This window comes from Mobula birostris, chromosome 24 (genome assembly GCF_030028105.1).
Source record: "Mobula birostris isolate sMobBir1 chromosome 24, sMobBir1.hap1, whole genome shotgun sequence".
NCBI lineage: Eukaryota > Metazoa > Chordata > Chondrichthyes > Myliobatiformes > Myliobatidae > Mobula > Mobula birostris.
Genome location: NC_092393.1, coordinates 25,150,189 through 25,172,594, shown reverse-complemented (window position 1 = coordinate 25,172,594; position 22,406 = coordinate 25,150,189). Strand labels below are relative to the sequence as shown.

Sequence of the window (22,406 nt, the reverse complement as noted above, 5' to 3'; positions counted from 1 at the left end):
CTCCACTGATCCAGTGCTATCACAAACTGTCAGTGCATTTCAGCTTGATTTCCTATAGTATCTGTGCTAAAAGTCTCCAGTTTTCTTCTGTATTCGGATTGCCCGAGACAGCAGACGGTAGTTATTTCATATGATTTCTCTGGAAGTCTAGGACATCGTTCGAAGATCCACTTTCCCCCGTCTGCCCAGTAGAGTCCGCACAAAAAGGCTAAATAAAAGCTGTGTACACACATCTTCCACATAGCCTTGGCACTGTTACTGTGTTGCTCAGGAAACTGCAGCTTTAAGTATCAAGAGTGACACAAGTTTGGAACTGAGAGGATGTTGTTTTGTGTGTATAATCCCCATATGACAAATCCCTGATCAAAACTTTTTTCCTTTTTGTAGCACTAAAAGCTGACTGAGACTTTGCATTAGGAAACAAAATCACTGCAACTCAACAGTATATCTTCCAGGCACTTCGATTCAGGACACCATCGAAAGGTAAATGGAACCAGTTTCAGTTCAGTCCTGGAAAGGCTCCTCCACAGGGAAATGCAAGAAAATTCATGCATCTTCAAACAGTGAGGTGATAGTGAAAGGTTTGGAGAAGTTTAGATATGGAATCATTGACTTTCAGGTAAAGAGTTGTGTAACGTTACAAGTTTCTCACGGTAAATGGAAACAGACCCGAGGTAATCCAGAGTGTGGATGAGATTAGTTTTCTTTACTAATAGATTTCCTGATCTGTTCAAATATTTTAACACGGTAAATGGATCACCAACTGCTTTAGAAGCAATTTTATGCAAAATAACTCAACTATGCACAAGGAAGAGAGTTTAATCCCTCCCTTCTATTTTGACAGCTGCTTTACAATGGTAGCTATGATATTATGAAATAACTAGCAGTTTCTTATGAACTTTCCATCAAGGTACTTCAAAGTTTATGACATTATTTAATCCATCTAACCTTAATGAACATTAAATATTTCATTACTGGGTCAATAAGTATCGATATATATCAACTGCATCGAAGGAGATGGGATGTTTCCCTTCACAGGCTGCTTTGTACTTAGTTGCTTTCAGGTTTCATGTTCATCCCTTGGAGAAATATGTTCCACACTAAGGGATGTCCAGATAATACTTAGTCAAAATGTAAATTTGAGTCGAAGCAATAGAGCTTATTAACAGAAACAAGGCAATTTTAAGTGTTGGGGGGGGGGCGTCTACATCAGAAATTGGTTTTCTGCATTAAGATTGTGTGGCCCGCTATTGCTTCTGCATTTAAAAATAATCTATTAGTGAAGAAAGAGGCCATTCTCCTCTGACCTCTCTCATTAACAAGGCACTTTGGCCCACAAAACTGCTGCTCACTGTATGTTTTTTTTTCTCTGTTTTATAGCACCATTCCTGGTAAACTCTGGAGACTGCTGTGCATGTAATTCCCAAGAGATCCGCAGCTTCTGAGATACTGAAACCACCCCGTCTGGCACCAACAATAATTCAAAGGTCAGAGTCACTTAGTTCACATTTCTTCCCCATTCTGACATTTGATCTGAACAACAACTGAACCTATTGACCATGTCTGCATGCTTTTATGCATTAGTTGCTGCTACATGATTGGATGATTAAATATTTGCATTAACGAGCAGATGTAAGGTGGCCACTGAGTGTAAGAGCAATTATTGTCACACGGAATAGTTCTTGATTCATTTTATAGATATGAAAAACAATAATTTATTGATCATTCCTTTCAATGCCGATGAAAGGTTAGTGGTAAACAGTCTTTCTGTTGAAGATCTGTTCCAGGTTTTAGGTTTTAGATCCAGTAATTATGAAGGAAAATTAAGCCAGAATAATGTGCATCTTGGGGGGGAAGCTGCAGATCACGGAGTTCCCCTACTGTTGCTAATCTTATTCTTCTGGATAGCAGGGTTTTTGAATTTGGGAGAAACTGCTGAAGTAACCTAACTGCTTTCAGTATTCTGAAGAAACCTTGCCTCTTGGCAAGATCTAGTTCAGTTTCCATTTCCACCAGCATTTCAGAGGAAGTGACCATTGTGAGATATTCTGCTTTGCTGTGACAATATGTGTTCCTCCACAGTCATACCCCTTTGCTGATGAAATAGGGATCTACTTAGACATCTTCACTTACAGTGCGGTTTCTTGAAACTGAAGGCTGACTGGGTGACCATTACATGGATTACTTTGATTTATTCTGGAGGCAATATTCTGAGTTAACAATCACATGTAAGTTTGACGTTCTGTCGTCGACCTACTCAGATTTCTTCAGTTTCCCTCAAATCAAGCTGGAATTACAATGCATTTCCATCCATCTAAACACATTACAGTCCTTAGTCAGCATCATTTCTTCTCTCTTTTAATTATTTCATAACTGATTCACCTCACTACTCATACATTGTCTTATCTTTCTCCTTCAGCTGCCATCTCATGGATCATTCAATTTCTCTTGTCTTCCATCGTATCATAGAACCTTGTCTCTACTCTCCCTGCTTTTCCTCACATGTAGAACATAGAACAGCCATGATGTTTTGCCGACCTTTTAACCTACTCTAAGATCTACCTAACTCTTCCCTTCCGCATAGCTCTCCAATTTGCTATATTATCTATCGTTTCTATCTTTATTGATTTATTTATTGAGATACGGTGTAGAATAGGCATTTCCGGCCCTTCGAGCCGCACCACCCTGCAACCCTCAATTTAACCCTAGCCTAATCACAGGACAATTTACACTGACCAATGAACCTATCAACTGGAACATCTTTGGACTGTGGGAGGGAACTGGAGCACTCGGAGGAAACCCACGTGGTCACGGGGAGAACGTACAAACTCCCCACAGGTGGCAGCAGGAACTGAACCCGGTCACGTGTACTGTGAAGCATTGCTTATACCTTCAAACAGAGCAAAATAGGCCCTTCAGGCCTCACACCAACCCCCAATTTAACCCTAGCTTAGTCAGGGGACAATTTAAAATGACTGATTAACCTGCTAACCAGGAGGAAACCACATGCAGTCACAGGGAGATAATATATCCCTTAATTTATCCAAGTCCTGGAGAAAGATAGTCAACTGTATTTTTCTCTCTCAGATGCTGTCTGGTTTGCAGATTATTTTCAGAATTCTCTCTTTTATCGAACTAATCTAAATAATGGATAACTGCCTTTGCTTCCTTTGAGAACAATTTGTAGAATAATCCAACACAATGAGTGTTTATAACAGTTTTAATAGTTAAATCAGCCTCTAAAAGCTCCAGAATCAAACAAAATATGGTGTTAAAGGCTTGTTTAAACACAAATTTGATAGGACCTGTCAAATTTACAGCTACAGCTTTATTGGTCCATTGTTAGTTTGGGAGCCATGTTCTTGCATTTACCAATTTAAAAATCCCAATCTTGGAACACAAGAATACAAACCATTATGGGGGTTTTGAACAAAATGTGACTTTTCCACAACTGAGCAGAATCTTACTGGTGGAATTAACATTTTATTCACAATATTCTCTGCCAGAAACAGACAACAAATAATTAAGTCTTAATGGTAAACTGCTGTTAACTGTTAACATCTGCCACAAACAAAAGAATTCACCCCAGAGAAAGGTTTTGAATTCCCTTCCTGCTTGTCGATAAGCCTTTTGGCTACAGTGTCAGCTTTGCAGCCCACAGTCCCTGAATTGAGTTCAAGTCATTTAACAGCAATAACAGCAAGAACTGCTCCCATTTATGCAATATCCGTAATGGTGCAGTATGAGTAAAAGGCATCAAAGGAGCATTATCAAACAAAAATCAGTGGTGACTCAAGAAGGCAATCAGTGGTGAGTCAAAAGGGTAGGTGTAAAAACAAACCAGCCAAGAAGCAAGGGTTCAGGGAGGGAATTACTTAGCTTAGGTTCTTGATAATAATAATGGCCAAATTAATATTCCATTTGGCCCAGAGTCACCCAGCTGCAGACAAAAGCAACAAAGTGCTGGAAGAATTTAGTGGGTCAAGCAGCATCTGTGGGAGGAAAGGAATTTTTGACATTTTGGGTCGAAACCCTGTGTCAGGACTGAGAGTGGAGAGGTGAGACAGCCAGTGTAAAGACGAGGTGGAAAGTGGCAAGAACGGGTTCTGAAGTGATTAGTGAACTGAGGAGGGGTGTAAGATGATAGGCAGGTGGTTCCAGATACCAGGTAGGTGAGCAGGTGTGGAGCTGGAAGTCTTTGGCAGATAAGTGATAGAGGGAGGAAGATGAAGAGAGATGAAAAAGCAGATGGAGCAAGGTTGTTGGAGGGATGTGTGAAAATAGGGGTCAGGAGGAGGTAAGCAAGGAGACAGGCATCGGATTCAGATAAGTAAAGGAAGTGAGAACAACAATCATTTTGGTAAATGGCAGAGGAAATAGATGGGGGAGAGGAATAAAGATGGGTGAAGTGGGCTAGGGATCATGTGGGAAAGAGAACAAAAATAAGAGGAGCAGAGGATCAGAAGGAGAGATGGAGGGTGGAGGTGGGGTAACGTCAAGTTGGAAAACTCAATATTCTATATAAAAGGTGTTGTTCCTCCAGTTAGTGTTGAGCTTCATCCTGGCAGGAGAGAAGGTCAAGGACAGGAAAGTCAGTGTGGGATTAGGAAGGGGAGTTGAAGTGATCCGCAGCTTGGAGTTCCAGATGACCATTGCAGACTGAGCATCTGTTTTCTGCAAAACGGTCACTGATATTAGGGAGGTTACATCAGGAGCACTAAGTGCATCAGACTGGGGAGATGCATCTGGAGCTTTGCCTCACATGGAAAGACCGTTTAGGTCCCTGGATGGTGGTGAGGTAGCTGCAAGGCCAAGTGTGTGTCATGTACTGTGAGCACAGGGGAGGTGCCTTGGGTCAGATAAAGATGGGTGTGCAGGCAAGGGTGGACCATGGAATCACAGAGGGAATAGTCCCTCAACGTTGATAAGTCATTTCCTCCCACACATGCTGCTTGACCCATTGAGTTCTTCCAGCAAATATTTTGTTACTCCAGATTCCAGTATCTTCAGAGATTCTTGTTTCTGCAGATGAAAGTATTTTTTTAATTTCTCGTCCAGGTTGCGGCAGGCAATCTTACCTGGGGCTAACCTCTGTGAGTGACAGCCTTGTTCTCTTTCTCGCTGCTCCCAAGTGAAGGTCCTTGTGTTTAAATGTTCTCTCTCTCTCTCTCTCTCTCTCTCTCTCTCTCGATGCTGTCAGAGAATGATGCCAGAGCAAGGTTTAATCAATACGCTTTGTTGATTGTGCACTCTAGTACACATTTATTAGGGGTTCTAGTTTTTGGTCGCTCTCTTTTGTTGCTAACTTGGGCAATATTTAAATCGGGGTAGCCTGCAGATTATGAACACTGAGCTGAACTGAAGTATGCCTTGTGATTTTGGGATTTATCTTCTATGTTTTCACTCATTTTTTGATGCCATTTGCGCAATTTTTGTTTGTGTATTGGGGAGGTGGGGTTGATGTGTTTTTTATCTTTGAACGGGTTCCATGCCTCTTCTTTGTTTCATGACTGCCTTTGGGGAAGACAAATCTCAGAGTTGTATACTGCACTGTACCTTGAATCTGATCATGAGCACAGCCCAGCACATCGCACAAACCAATCTTCCATCCTTGGACTCACTTTACACCGCACGCTGTCGGAGAAGTGCTGCCAGGATAATCAAGGACACGACCCACCCAGCCAACACACTTTTCGTCCCTCCTCCCTCCGGGAGAAGGCTCAGGAGCTTGAAGACTCGTACAACCAGATTTGGGAACAGCTTCTTTCCAACTGTGATAAGACTGCTGAACGGATCCTGACCCGGATCTGGGCCGTACCCTCCAAATATCCGGACCAGCCTCTCGGTTTTTTGCACTACCTTACTTCCCATTTTCTATTTTCTATTTATGATTTATAATTTAAATTTAAATATTTACTATCGATTTGTACTCAAGGGAGCGCAAAGCGCAGAGTCAAATATCGCTGTGATGATTGTGCGCTCTAGTATCAATTGTTTGGCAACAATAAAGTAAAGTAAATCTTTTGAATCACAGCTACCTCTCACCTAGGGAAAAAAGACTTAACAGGGACTTCTCACATCATCTTGAAATTATTCAACACTTTCGCTGCCTATTTTTTTCAGTCTAATCAGTAGTCCCATTTTACGGGTAAATCTACACTGGGAAGAGAAGTATAAGGACAAAGTACAAGTGAGCACAAGTCTCAGGTACTGCAAGCTCAGGAGAAAATTAAATCTGCATTGCTTATTACACTATCTGTCATGTCGTTTGTCGTTTTCATAGATGAGCTGCTTGCTCCCCCAAGTGGCTGATTTGCTCAGCTTTGTTCTCCTTAAGCAGTTTTAATTTGAGTCATGCTTCCTTGTGTTGAAGACTAAAATTCAACCTGACAGTAGTGCTTGGTGTACATTAAATGTAAAATAATTCAAAACCTGCTTTTTCACAATAATATACTCACATACCAAGAATATGATATAATCTGCACTCTTTATTCTTCAAACTGCTCAAATTCATAACATATTCATAACTACAGACAGAAAGCAGCAGGAAGGTCACAAGTTCAATTCTTGGCCTATATGGAACTCTGTAGGGTGTTATTACTACAACTAACCTCATACATGGCTTTTAATGAAAAGTTAATATTATGGGTGATATACAAGAAAAGGAAACAATTGCCTGCTGTCAGGCAAAGAATAAATCATGAATCATAATTAGCATTAACATGCAAATAACGATCATCTCTGCATGCAGGTGATAAATTAATTATCCCTGGGTTTCAATAATTTTTAAAATAACTGGAAGAAATCAGATTGATTCTTTCTATTCTTCCTTCATATTATTCAATATTTAGCAGTTCCAGGAGAGTCAGAATTACTTGGAAGTTTTATTTCCATTTCCTGAGTAATCTCTAATCACTTTCTTTAATAACCCAAATCCTAAAGCGAAGAGACTGAATAAAGAAAATGTCAGTCATCCACTTGCACTTTGGAGGGTCCCTGGTGTCAGTTGATTCCCCAGTGTCAGTTGTTTGATGACATTTTATATTATACTTTATTATTATATTTCCTAATAATATAAAGCTGGGTGGTTAGCATGACCCAAGTTCAAATCCGGCCAATGCCTGGATGACGTTTGTACATTCTCCTCGTGACCGTGTGGGTTTTCTCCGGGTGCTCTGATTTCCTCTCACAGTCCAAAGACATTCCAATTGATCGGCTAACCGGTCATTGTAAATTGTCCTGTGATTAGTCTAGGGTTAAATCGGGCGTTGCTGGGCAGTGTGGCTCGAAGGGTGGAAGGGTCTACTCCATGCTGTATCTCAATAAATAAATTAAATAAATAAATAAAGGTACAGATAGATAGGTAGATAGATAAATTATATATATAAATAAATAACACGATAGGAACTCAATCAGCACTCTGAGCTCACAGATCATTCCTATCCCCTACTAATATTCACCATGATCTTATCTCCCCACTCTTTACGACTCATCTCACACCAGCAGCAATTTGCAGTAGGCATTTCTGGGTTGATTAGATTAAATTAGATTGTGAGGACACTCAGACCTCATTTATTCTCATTTAGAAATGAATGCATGCATTAAGAAATGATACAATGTTCCTCCAGATGATATCACAAAAAAAAAGGACAAACCAAAGACTAGCACTGACAAAACCACATAATTATAACATATAGTTACAGCAGTGCAAAGCAATACCATAATTTGATAAAGAACAGACCATGGGAAAGGTAAAAAAAAGTCTCAAAGTTCCGATCAACCTCCGAAAGTCCCCGATAGCAGGCGGCAGAAGGAGAAACTCTCTCTGCCATAAACCTCCAGGCACCGACAACTGTCGATGCATTGGAAGCACCCAATCATAGCTGACTCTGAGTCCGTCCGAAAACTTCAAGCCTCCGACCAGCCCTTCGACACCGAGCACCGATCACCATCTCTGCCGAGAGCTTTGATCCCGCCCCGGCCACCGAGAAACAAGCAAAGCCGAGGACTCGGGGCCTTCCCCTCCGGAGATTCGGGATCACACAGTAACAGTGGCAGCGAAAAAGGCATTTCAGAACTTCCTCCAGACGTTCCTCCGTTCTCTCACGTCTGTATCCATCAAATCAGGATTGTGCACGGCACCCTATTTGACAGATTACAGATATCGTTCAGCGGAGTGGCCGCGCAAGCTGCGTCGCGCCGCCATCTTCTCCTCCTCCTTGAGAGAGAAAACTCATGCAGTCGCAGGGAAGATAAGCAGCCTCCATACAGCCAGCATGGAAATCAGGATTAAATCCAGGTTGCAGGAGCTTTTACCCACCCAGGGTCTACTTATGAAGCAAGCCATTAATATACTATCCCACATAAAAGTGAACAGCCAATACAGAACACAGCACAGCATAACCATAAGTGTGAAAGAGAACTACAGCATGTTTAACAATATAACATTGACTTCTTTATGTAACTCAAGAAGGCACTTAAATGAAATGTAAATCCAATGCATAAATAAATTGAACTCTACACTTCTAAGCACTTCTAAACATCACAGATCTGTTTCTCTCCAAGACCATATATGAAGCTAGAGTAGACTATTCTGATCAGAGATGTAAATGTCTCCAAATCAATTCTGTGCTAGGAGTAAATTGCTAATTATGCATGTCAGAGAAAGTAAATTGCAGGTCTGCCTGCAAAAAGAACATGAACAGAAGCTCACACTGAGCTGCATCATGTCCGTCAAAATTAAAACACAAGCAGTTGTAAAACACATGATGCATTATGAGAGTCAGAGTATTTTTGGCACATGATAGCAGGGAATTCTCCGGATGTGGCCCCTAGCTATTAAAAATGCTGCAGAACTGGACATTATTGCCAGTGTTGTCTAAAGGGACTGCAACATGAAAGCTCTCAGACTCAGCTAAATCCCAAAGTTGCCAGGTGTGCTAAGAGAGTCAAATTCCTGAGCTGTATTTTCCCTTTCTGCTTTCACAGGAAACCAGTAACCCAATAAGACAAAGTTTATCTAAACTTGGCTTCTTTCCTGGATTATTAAAGTATGAATTGCAAATGGATTGGGCTTGTACTGATTAATCAACGTTAATGCCTAGCTGAGAATTTGCTAGGCTAAATATTTGAATACATGATATATAACATACTCACTAAGAGCAATAACTTATTCATGGGACCAGACAGAGTTCACAAACATGACAAGTACTTTGAGGAAGAAATTAATCAAATGGATTAACTGCACAATGTACCTGCATAGGATTTTGCTTACAAAATTACAACTTTTTACCTTTTACCTTCTACCCCCAGACCTGGTGTTGAGATTTCAGTCCTCCCTTCCAAAGCTGAGGAGTTCTGCAAAAACTCATGTTAAATCCTGATATATCTTGGAAGCAGGCAGAGAATTGTGTGTTGCTTTCAAAAGTATTGGTTGTTGTTGTTGCAGTATATGAAGTTGTGTCTGTTTGCCTTGGGTTGCCATGGTGATTTTTTTCACACATGTTAACCAGCAGGTGGATAAGGAGGTCAATAAGTAGAGATGGCTGCATCCAGAAGAACAGCATATACTCAGTCTGCCACTCTCTAATATTATGACCAAGGATCTTCCAGTGGAACCAAGCCGAACATTGACAAGCTATTGAAAGTCATTGAATCAATGAAAAGGTTGGCCTGAACTGAATACAACAAATCTCCTCCATTATTTTTGAAACCATACCGGCAGGCTGTAATTACTGTATACCGATGCCGAGGAAGAACATGGTAACCATCATCTAGTAGCACTTACATCCACAGTGATGAAGCATTTTGAGAGGTTGGTAATGAAATATATCAACTCCTGCCTGAGAAGCAACTTGGATCTGCTCCAATTTGTCTACCACAGCAGATACCATCTCATTGATTCTTCACTCAACCTTGGAACATCTGGACAGCAAAGGTACATATATCAGGATGCTCTCTATTGACTACAGCTGAGCATTCAATATCATTATCCCCTCAGAAGTAATCAATAAGCTTCAAGACATTGACATCAATACATCCTTGTGTAATTGGATCCTTGATTTCCTGACTTGCAGACCATAGTCAGTTCAGATTGGCAATAACATCTGCTCCATGACCTCCATCCACATAGGTGCACTACAAGGCTGTGTGCTGAGCCCCTGCTGTACCTGCTTTACACTTATGAATGTGTTGCTAAACACAGCTCCAATGTCATATTCAAGTTTGCTGACAAAACTACTATTGTAGGCCAAATTAAATGTAGTGATGAATCAGCATATAGGAGGGAGATTGAAAATCTGGCTGAGTGGTGTCGTAACGACATCTTACTCGATGTCAACAAGACCAAGGAGCTGATTATTGACCTCAGGAGGAAGAAACCAGATGTCCATGAACTAGTCCCCAGTAGAGTATCTGAGGTGGAGAGGGTCAGCAACTTTAAATTCCTCTGAGTTATTATTTCAGAAGACCTGTCCTGGGCCCAGCATGTCAGTGAAATTACAAAGAAAGAACAGCAGCACCTCTACTTCTAAAAGAGTTTGCGAAGATTCAGCGTGACATCTAAAACTTGGACAAACTTCTATAAAGGTATGATGGAGAGTTTATTGACTGGCTGCATCGCAGTCTAGTATGGAAACACCAATGCCCTTGAACAGAAAATCCTACAAAAAATAGTGGATGTGATCCAGTCCATCACAGGTTAAAGCCCTCCCCACCATTGAGCATATCTACATGAAGTGCCGTTGCAGGAAAGCAGAATTCATTATCGGGGACTCCCACCACACAAGTCATGCTCTCTTCTCGCTGCTATTATCAAGAAGATGGTGTAGGAGCCTCAGGTCTCACACAGTCAGGTTCAGGGACAGTTATTTCCCCTCAACCATCAGGCTCTTGAACTAAAGGGAATAACTTCACTTGTCCCATCACTGAACTGTTCCCACAACCTATGGACTCACTTTCAAGGATTTTTCATCTCATGTTCACAATATTTAATGCTTATTTATTTTTTTATCATTATTTCTTTCTTTTTGTATTTGCACAGTGTGTTGCCCTTTGCACATTGGTTGAACACCCAAGTTGGGGTGGTCTTTCATTGATTCTATTATGATTATTATTCTATTATAGATTTATTGAGTATGCCCATAAGAAAATGAATCTCAGTGACGTACATGGTGACATATATGTACTTTGATCTGAACTTTGATCAGCTTGTTTTATTACAATTACATCCCCACAATTGAGAAAAACTTCAGAGCAATATAATGCCAGCAATTAAGCTGGAAACTCAATTTGGTGAGTCGAAGTAAGATTTTGAAAGGAAAGTACACTTAGTGACCACTTTATTAGGTACCACATGTACCTAATAAAGTGGCTACTGAGTGTATGTTCATGGTCTTCTGCTGCTGTAGTCCATCCACTTCAAGGTTTGAAGTATTGTGCATTCAGAGATGCTCTTCTGCACACCACTGTTAAAACGCATGGTTTGTTTGAGTTACTGTTGCCTTCATGTCAGTTTGAACCCATCTGACCATTCTCCTGACCTCATTAACAATGCATTTTTGCCCACAGAACTGCCGCTCACTGCGTTTTTCACACCATTCTCCATTATCTCTAGAGACTGATGTGGGTGCAGGTCCACAGCATTCTAAAGGAGGAGAGTGAGCAGCCGAAGTCTTGGTACATATTGGCCCAAAGACGTAGGTAGGAAAGGTGAGAAGCTCCTGAAAAGAGATTTTAGGGAGCTAGGTAGAAAGCTGAGAAACAGGACCTCCAGGGTAGTAATCTCTCGATTGCTGCCTGTGCCACACACCAGTGAGGGTAAGAGTAGGAGCAATTGGCAGATAAATGTGTGACTGAGGAACTGGTGCAGAGGGCAAGGGTTCAAATTTCTGGGTCATTGGGATCACTTCTGGGGAATGCACAAGCTGTACAAAAAGGGACGGGTACACCTGAACCCGAGGGGGAGTAAAACCCTTGCGGGCAGGTTTGCTAGAGCTGCTTGGGAGGGTTTAAACTAATTTGGCAGGGGAATGGGAACCGGGGTGATAGAGCTGAGAATGGAGTATTGGTTTACAAACTGAGGCAGTGTGCAGTGGGACCACTAGAAAGGACAGGATAAAATTGCAGTCAATGGCATGAGTTGTAATATAAAAGAGGAACAAAATCATAAAGGAAGGTGAATACAGGACTGAAGATTTTATATTTGAATGCATATGTTAGGGCATATTCTGGAGTTACAGCATAGAGCAAATATTTCCTTCAGCAACCACTCTTTAGACCAGAAAATGGATTGTAAATTAAGTTTAAAATGCAGCCCTGGACAATAGTTTCCTGGAGCTGTGGACACCAGTTATTTGAAGACCAGACAATGCTGATTAACATTTATTTTGAGTGTCTGGAGTGTGAGTGCAAAGAAGGAAGTGTGAAAATTATATGTAATTCAAAGCATTGTAACTATAGAATTTTCCTACTCCAGGAAAATTTGATCTTTAGCTATAAAATATCATGTAATAGTGGGTCAAACAGGCCTCTTCCTCCAAAACTGTCTCATTTTGGTGAATAAAACATTTCTGTACCTATTAGCTTCAGTGTCTCTCTGGTGACTTTGTTCATGTTACAACACTTGGACTCTTGTCCGGGATGCCTTTGTGACCCACCGAGGTGGGTGGCCATCGATCTCAGCAGACTCAGTGTGTGAGTGTTTTTCGAATTAGCACTCATTTTTGGACCTGTTTGGGTCGCTGACTATGAGATCATGAAGTATCATGAACATGGCAGAGAGCTGAACTAGTAGATATATAAGTAGTGTGGCGTGCATTCAGGAATATGTGTTTATGTAAGAGACTAAACATTTGTGTGCTCCTTTAGTGAGAAGGGGCCACCAGTAGCATAGGGTGGTCACTGACAGTTTGGGATGCCAGTGGGGTGTGTATATACTCATTCCAGGAACTGTATCTTGCAAATGCTTTTGTTAAGAATACATCCGTAACCCTGGTGTAACAGTTTCAAATGCAAATGAATACAACACGCACAAGGAGTTCAGATGCACATAAGTGGCAGATTGCAGAGTATGTACTCTGTGATTTAAAGTATGTAGTGTTTAATTTTTATCCACATTTATATCTTGTGGGAATAAGTGTGGCGACATTTGAGGGAGAGGTTATACCTGCATATATCTGTTGGGATAACACCTACTGAGGTAGGAATGATAGGTTGAGAACCCTGATGACCCAAGCCTACCTTTCACTATGATTACAGCCATCCTTAAGCCCTTCACCCCAGAGAGAAGCAGAGCATTTTGTCAAAGTTGCCCTCACTTATGATCACCTGCAGGAATGTAGAATTCTGGTTCCAGCGTAAGGAAATGATTGAAATTCAGCAGAAGCAACCTAAAGATATACACCTGTTGGTTAAAGCGAAGTGCCCGAGGAAAATGTGGGAAAATATGGCCAAGGGAGTGCAGGATGGTACATGAGCAACTGCTGGGAATACCAGCAATGAAGAGAGATATTGCTTCTTTAAGGAGGAAGTGACTGAGGGAGGTGAGAGCAACTGAGGAACAATAATGTCAGTGGTTCAGAGAGCTGAAGAGCCTGCCATGGATTATGCAGAACGTAAATATCAAGCGTATGAAGAGTATTCAGGTTTGGATAATCCAAGGAAGGATGACCCAGTCTTCCTGAAAATGCTGAAGGAAGCCTGAGCTCAGCCCACCAGGTAGTTTTAGGTATGTGGACAGTGATGGGATTGATCTACTCTGCGATAATATCATGGGCCGGTAAGAAAGACAAGAGGAGGAGCAAGAGAAGTCATAAAGTGGCTGTAAGTGACAGAGAACTTGCTTTGTGTGCCAGCAGCCGGGGCACGTAGCAAGGAACTTCTGGAGTAGGTGTGAGCAGGTAAAGGAGATGATTTGTTACAGCTGTGGCTTCTCAGACCATGGTTGGAGGCAGTGTCCCAAAAAGAGGGCGAAGTGTGAAAACCTCTCACCTGCAGTGGCAGAATCCACAGTAGCAGTATCTCTTTCCGATATGACTGCTGACCAGATTACAGAGCTGGGTCACACAACAGCTAATGACAGCCCCAATTGCAAGTGGAGGTCATCCACCGATATACACAAGAAGTTTATTAGGGGACCAGCAAGGTGGGATGTTAGTTGTCACAGGGTATCAATAACTGATCTACCCTTGCCCACGACTGGAGAGGCAAGTTACATTACCAGTACAGGAGGTGAAACAATGAGGGCGGAGAGGAGTCAGCCCCAGGTACCAGAGATTGAGGGAGTGCAGCTTGCTGTAGATTTCTAGATGTGCCCAATCAATGAAGGTACTATCCTGGGAATAGATGCACTGAGTAAGGCAAGTGTGGATTATAAACTCAGGAAAAGGTAAAATAACACGGACAAGACAGGGACAGCAAACATGTGTGACCTGCAAAGCAGCTAGCATGGGCCACAAAGAGACAGCAGCTCCAGGAAGGGAGGAGAGACAGGGCACTCTGTAGGAATCATGTCAGGAGGTTCCAAGGGTAGGGGCCAAACACAGTGAGGAGCTGTTTGAAGTAGTGTTGCTGCCTGAGGAGGGAGCAGTGATTGAAGTAAAGGCTCACCAGAAAGGGGATGGCAAGGAGCAAAAAAGGAACGAGTGAGCAGACATCAGTGCAAGGAGGACAATGGAAGACCAAGAAGCAGCATAAATTACAAGTGTACAGGAAGAAACTACAGTGGCCAATTGAATAAGATTACACTGCAATCAGGTTAGCATTGAGGGATTGAACAAAGCAACAGCAACATATTGCAGATCAGAGAGAGCCAGAGGGAGAGAAGATAGTCCTCCCACAGCCAGGTGACCTAGTCAGGTAAGAGAGCTGGTTGAAAGGACAGGGTTCACTCCCAGGTGGATTGAACCACAGGTGGTGCTCCAGACGAATGATGCCTGTGTTGCTGTGCAGTCCTGATGAGGTAGCCAGCAGAAACACTGGACCCAAGTTAAACCGTGTGACCTACCTTCTTGTCACCCTCACAGACAGAGCAAGAGATCAAGTGTACCTGGTAACAATGCCATTGCAGAGAACTCAAGTAAGGAACACCTGCTGGGTGCATCAGCCCTGAGCTCAGATGATGGAAGTAGACCGACAGTAAATGCAAAGGAAGAGGGCACCGAGAGAATGCAACAGCAAACCGTGAATAGCATGTGAAGGTATAATAGTAATGGTACTCTGTTAGCTGAAGACAGATGATTAGCTGTATAGTTCAGTACAGAAAAACATTCGGAAAAAATAGATTGAAAGGGATCCGAGTTACAGCAGAGACATCAAGTTCCACAACTTCGATGGTGGTAAGACCGAGAAAGAAAATAAATTACACACAGCATCTGAGGGTTACCCCGACCTGAATGGGGAGTGAGTGCAAATGAACTGGGCCCTTTCAGTGGTTGGGACAGTGATCAAATAGACAGTCCGGAAGGGGCTGGCACCAGGCTGAGGTCCTTGCAATCATTCAAATAGGGATCGCCCCAACCCCTTCAGTACGTTAATGAGAGGACCTGTGAGCCTGATATGTTTACCTTGCTGGTGCCCTGACGAGTAACCACTGATAGCCACTGCCGAGTTTTAGATATCAGTAAATGAAGGGTTGAAGATAAAGAAGGGGATTAATCTGCAATTGGCCAGCAAAGAAGGAGGCAGCAGGCATACAGATGATGAAGCTGCATTTTAAAGACTGTTGGTCAAATTTCTGAAAGAATCTCTGCTTAGAGTCTTGCAGGTAGCCATTGGGGATGATTTCATAGATGTAGATGCACATAGAGTAATTGGGGTACCCTAAAAACTACTCGTTCAACTGGTATTCGACATTCCACAGGCTGTCTCTCACTCCCCAATAAGGGAAAAACACGTGTCCCCATTTCACAGCGAGAGTACAGGGTATATAGCAAATATTTACTTAAGCAACCAAACTTTAGACCTGAACATGGATTGTAGATTAAATTTAAAATGCAGTCCCGGACAATAGCATCCTGGAGCTGTGGAAACCAGTTAACTGAAAAACAGAGATGCTGATTAACATTCATTTTGGGTGTCTGGAGTGTGGGTACAAAGAAGGAGGTGTGAAAATTATGTGTAATTCAAAGAAAGCACTGTAGAAACATTGCAACTATAGAGTTGTCTTGCTGGACCTTTGATCTTCAGTGTATAACATATTGGGTCAAACAGTCCTCTGCCTCCAAGAGTGTCTCATTTTGTTGAATAAAACACATCTGTATCCATTGGCTTCAGTGTCCTCCGGTGACTTTGTTCACATCACAACAGCACACAGTATACAGAGTACGCCAGATGAACTTGTAGCACAGTTACAGAGTGGTACATATGACATTGTAGGCATCACTGAATCATGGCTGAAAGAAGATTATAGCTGGGAGCTTAACACTCAAGGATACACATTGTATCAAAACAACAGGTAGGTAGGCAGAGGGGGTGGGTGGCTCTGTTGGTAAAAAAAAATCATATCCTTAGAAAGAGGTAACATAGGATTGGCAGATGTAGAAATCTCATGGGTAGAGCTAAGAAAACCCTGATGGAAGTTATATACAGGCCCCCGAATAGTGGTAAAGAAGTGGGCTACAAATTACAATGGGAGATAGAAAATGCAATGTTACGACACTCATAGGGGATTTCAATATGCAGGTAGATTGCGAAAATCAGATTGGTGCTGGATCCCAAGAAGGGGAATCTGTAGAATGCCTACACAATGGCTTATTAGATCAGCTCTTGATTGAGCCCATTGGAGGACAAGCTATTATGGGCTGGGTGTAATGAAATTAACCAGAATTGATTAGAGAGCATAAGGTAATGGAACTCTTCATGGCCTGTGACCATAATATGACAGAAATCACCCCACAATTTGAGAAGAACTAGCTAAAGTCAGATGTAACAGTGGGTAAAGGGAATTGCAGAGTCTATAAGACCATAAGACAAAGGAGCAGAAGTAGGCCATTCGGCCCATCGAGTCTGCTCTGCCATTTTATCATGAGCTGATCCATTTTCTCCTATTTAGTCCCACTCCCCTGCCTTCTCACCATAACCTTTGATGCCCTGGCTACTCAGATACCTATCAATCTCTGCCTTAAATACACCCAATGACTTGGCCTCCACTGCTGCCCGTGGCAACAAATTCCATAGATTCACCACCCCCTGACTAAAAAAATTTCTTCGCATTTCTGTTCTGAAAGGGCGCCCTTCAATCCTTAAGTCATGCCTTCTCGTACTAGACTCCCTCATCATGGGAAACAACTTTGCCACATCCACTCTGTCCATGCCTTTTAACATTCGAAATGTTTCTATGAGGTCTCCCCTCATTCTTCTAAACTCCAAGGAATACAGTTCAAGAGCGGACAAACGTTCCTCATATGTTAACCCTCTCATTCCCAGAATCATTCTAGTGAATCTCCTCTGTACCCTATCCAACGTCAGCACATCCTTTCTTAAATAAGGAGACCAAAACTGCCCACAGTACTCCAAGTGAGGTCTCACCAGCACCTTATAGAGCCTCAACATCACATCCCTGCTCCTATACTCTATTCCTCTAGAAATGAATGCCAACATTGCATTTGCCTTCTTCACTACTGACTCAACCTGGAGGTTAACTTTAAGGGTATCCTGTACCAGGACTCCCAAGTCCCGTTGCATCTCAGAACTTTGAATTCTTTCCCCATTTAAATAATAGTCTGCCCGTTTATTTTTTCTGCCAAAGTGCATAACCATACACTTTCCAACATTGTACTTCATTTGCCACTTCTCTGCCCATTCTTCCAATCTATCCAAGTCTCTCTGCAGACTCTCCGTTTCCTCAGCACTACCGGCCCCTCCACCTATCTTCGTATCGTCAGCAAACTTAGCCACAAAGCCATCTATTCCATAATCTAAATCGTTGATGTACAATGTAAAAAGAAGCGGCCCCAACACTGATCCCTGTGGAACACCACTGGTAACCGGCAGCCAACCAGAATAGGATCCCTTTATTCCCACTCTCTGTTTCCTGCCAATCAGCCAACGCTCTATCCACGTATGTAACTTCCCTGTAATTCCATGGGCTCTTATCTTGTTAAGTAGCCTCATGTGTGGCACCTTGTCAAAGGTCTTCTGAAAACCCAAATATACAACATCCACTGCATCTCCCTTGTCTAGCCTACTGGTAATTTCCTCAAAAAATTGTAATAGGTTTGTCAGGCAGGATTTTCCTTTAAGGAATCCATGCTGAGTTCTGCCTATCTTGTCATATGCCTCCAGGTACTCTGTAACCTCATCCTTGACAATCGACTCCAACAACTTCCCAACCACGGATGTCAAGCTAACAGGTCTATAATTTCCTTTTTGCTTCCTTGCCCCCTTCTTAAATAGCGGAGTGACATTTGCAATCTTCCAGTCCTCCGGAACCATGCCAGAATCTATCGACTTTTGAAAGATCATCGCTAATGCCTCCGCAATCTCCACAGCTACTTCCTTCAGAACACGAAGGTGCATTCCATCTGGTCCAGGAGATTTATATACCTTTAGCCTATTCAGCTTCCTAAGTACTTTCTCTGTCGTAATTGTGACTGCGCACACTTCTCTTCCCTGCCACCCTTGAGTGTCCGGTATACTGCTGTCTTCCTCAGTGAAGACTGATGCAAAATACTTATTCAGTTCCTCTGCCATCTCCTCATCTCCCATTACAATTTCTCCAGCATCATTTTCTATCGGTCCTATATCTACTCTCACCTGTCTTTTACTCTTTATATACCTGAAAAAGCTTTTAGTATCCTCTTCGATATTATTTGCTAGCTTCCTTTCATAGTTAATCTTTTCTCTCTTAATGACTTTCTTGGTTTTCTTTTGTAAGGTTTTAAAAACTTCCCAATCCTCTTTCTTCCCACTAATTTTTGCTTCCTTGTATGCCCTCTCTTTTGCTTTAACATTGGCTTTGACTTCCCTTGTCAACCACGGTTGCATCCTTTTTCCACTCGAAAATTTCTTCTTTTTTGGAATATACCTGTCTTGCACATTCCTCATTTCTCGCATAAACTCCAGCCACTGCTGCTCTGCTGTCTTTCCCGCCAGTGTCTCTTTCCAGTCAACTTTGGCCAGTTCCTCTCTCATGCCACTGTAATTTCCTTTACTCCACTGAAATACCGACACATCAGATTTCGGCTTCTCTTTTTCTAATTTCACAGTGAACTCAATCACGTTATGATCATTGCCTCCTAAGGGTTCCTTCAACTCAATCTCTCCAATCACCTCCGGTTCATTACACAATACCCAATCCAGTACAGCCGATCCCCTAGTAGGCTCAACAACAAGCTGTTCTAAATAGCCATCTCGCAGACATTCTACAAATTCTCTCTCTTGAGATCCAGTGCCGACCTGATTTTCCCAATCCACTCGCATGTTAAAATCCCCCACAATTATCATAACACTGCCCTTCTGACAAGCCTTTTCTATTTCCAGTTGTAATTTGTAGTCCACATGTAGTCAAAAGAGAGGAGCTAACCAAAATTGATTGGAAGTGAACACTAGCAAGGATGATGGCAGAGCCACAGTGGCTGGAGTTTCTGGGAGCAATTCAGAAGGTGCAGGATAGACACAACCCAAAGAAGAAGCATTCCAAAGGCAGGATACACACTGTGGCTGACAAGGGAAGTCAAGACCAACATAAAAGCCAAAGAGAGGGCATACAATAGAGCAAAAATTAGTGGCAAGTAAGTGGGAATATTTTATAAACCAACAGGAGATAACTAAAAAGTTATAAAGGAAAAGTAGGAATATAAAGGTAGCCAATAATAATAATGAGGATACCAAAAGCTTCTTCAGATGTACAAAGTGTAAAAAGAGAGGCAGGAGTAAATATTGGACCGCTGGAAAATGACGGTACTGGGGGACAAGGAAGTGGCAGATGAACTGAATAAGTATTTTGCATCAGTCTTCACTATGGAAGTCATTTGCATTTTGCTGCAAGTTTGAGAGTGTCAGGGGCAGAAGTAAGTGAAGTTGCCAACTAGGGGAAAGAAGCTTGGGAAACTGAAAGGTCTGAAGATAGATAAATCACCTGGTCTACCTCAGCTGAAAAGATTGTGGAGGCATTAGTAATGACCTTTCAAGAATCAATAAGTTCTGGCATAGTTCCAGAGGACTAGAAAGTCACAAATGTCACTCCACTCTTCAAGAAGGGAGAGAGACAGAAGAAAGGACATCACAGCCCAATTAGCCTGACTTCAGTGGTTGGGAAGATGTTGAATTCGATTGTTAATGTTGCAGTTTCAAGGTAGTTAGAGGCACATGATAAAATAGGTTGAAGTCAGCATGGTTTCCTTAAGGGAAAATCTTGTTTGACAAATTTGTTGGAATTCTTTGAAGAAATTACATGCAGGATAGACAAAGGAGAATCGGTGAATGTTGTGTACTTGGATTTTCAAAAGCCCTTTGACAAGCTGCCACAATAACAAATTAAGAGCCCATGGTATTACAGGAAAGATAATAGCTTGGATAGAGCATTGGCTGATCAACAGGAGGCGAAGAGTGGGAATAAAGGGAGCCTTTTGTGGATGGCGGCTGATGACTAGTGGTTTTCCACAGGGGTCAATGTTGGGACCACTTCTTTTTACATTATATGTCAATGATTTGGATGATAGGGTTGATGGCTTTGTGTTGAAATTTGTGGACAATACAAAGATAGGTGGAAGGACAGTTAAATTTGAGGAAGTAGAAAGGCTACAGGAGGACTTAGACAAATTAGGACAACAAGCAAAAAAGTGACAGATGGAATATAGTGTCATGAAGTGTATAGTCATGCACTTTGGTAGATGAAATACAAGTGAATACTTTATACTTTATACTTTATTGTCTCCAAACAATTGGTACTAGAATGTACAATCATCACAGCGATATTTGATCTGCGCTTCCCACTCCCTTGATTACAAATATTAAATATTAAAAATAGTAAAAATTAGTAAATATTAAAAATTTAAATTATAAATCATAAATAGAAAATAGAAAAATGGAAAGTAAGGTAGTGCAAAAAAACCGAGAGACAGGTCCAGATATTTGGGGGGTACGGCCCAGATCCAGGTCAGGATCCGTCCAGCAGTCTTATCACAGTTGGAAAGAAGCTGTTCCCAAATCTGGCCATACGAGTCTTCAAGCTCCTGAGCTTTCTCCCGGAGAGAAGAGGGACAAAAAGTGTGTTGGTTGGGTGGGTCATGTCCTTGATTATCCTGGCAGTACTGCTCCGACAGCGTGTGGTGTAAAGTGAGTCCACAGACGGAAGATTGGTTTGTGTGATGTAATGCGCCATGTTCACGATCTTCTGCAGCTTCTTTCGGTCTTGGACAGGACAACTTCCATACCAGGTTGTGATGCACCCTAGAAAAATGCTTTCTACGGTGCATCTATAAAAGTTAGTGAGGGTTTTAGGGGACAGGCCAAATTTCTTTAGTTTTCTCAGGAAGTAAAGGCGCTGGTGGGCCTTCTAAATTATTTTTTAAACAGAGAGAAAATTCAAAATTTGGGACTTGGGATTTTCTTATTATGGTTTGCTTAATCCTAAACTAAATCAAGGTTGCCCATGTTTTTACCTCCATATTAGACTGGATAATCATGCAGTTTAGCAGCCTGTCATAGAGCTTTGAAAACACCTAGATAAAACATGATTCTCTCTTGGTTCCTTCTTCCCAAAGTTAGTTCTGTTTATATTTGCACATTGAGACAAAGGACACTGCAGACTAATTTTTGGAAACTTGGAACACACTTTGTCCTCCACTGTTTCCAACCATAATCTCATCATAAGATGGCCAGGGCTCCCAGATGTTCTGTCCAGGAGAGAAGATGACGGTTCAGCATCTCAGAGATCCAAAGCAAACTGGAAATGCTGTCAAGCATAAGGGACCATTATCAGTACAGGCCAGTTCACATTCTTGTAGACTACCTCTTAACACCATGAGTTCCAGAACAGCTCGCAGATACTCTTTCTTCAGGGAAGACTTGGCTTCTGCTCCTGACTCAGAGCACATTCCACAGTGTAACCTCAACCACATGTGTAATTTCTGAATGGAGAAACCCTAAATGGAATTCAGAAGGCACCAGCAAGACCTAATTCTTGAAATGAACATACCTGATTATCTTTGTTCGTTACAACAAATTCTGTCATTGGGCAAGATAATCCCCTATACTTGTTCTAGGGTTAAGCAACACATATAAGTGTTGCTGGTGAACGCAGCAGGCCAGGCAGCATCTCTAGGAAGAGGCAAACAACAGGAATTCTGCAAATGCTGGAAATTCAAGCAACACACATCAGAGTTGCAGGTGAACGCACCAGGCCAGGCAGCATCTCTATGAAGAGGTACAGTCGACATTTCAGGCCGAGACCCTTCGTCAGGACT

At 42.0% G+C, this 22,406-nt stretch overlaps 1 long non-coding RNA gene across 5 annotated transcripts in view; it reads left to right on the top strand.

Annotated features, from left to right (window-relative positions):
- The first annotated feature begins 363 nt into the window (after nt 1-363).
- LOC140187130 (uncharacterized) overlaps nt 364-22,406 on the top strand; it is a 47,867-nt gene continuing 25,824 nt past the window's right edge. For 3 of the 5 annotated variants that reach the window (XR_011883011.1, XR_011883007.1, XR_011883010.1), the window contains exons 1-2: nt 364-483; nt 1,381-1,487. This is a non-coding gene — a long non-coding RNA (uncharacterized lncRNA). Of the gene's footprint in view, nt 484-1,380; nt 1,488-15,023; nt 15,769-22,406 lie in introns of those variants that run through there. The other 2 variants (XR_011883009.1, XR_011883008.1) reach the window with 2 other exon arrangements.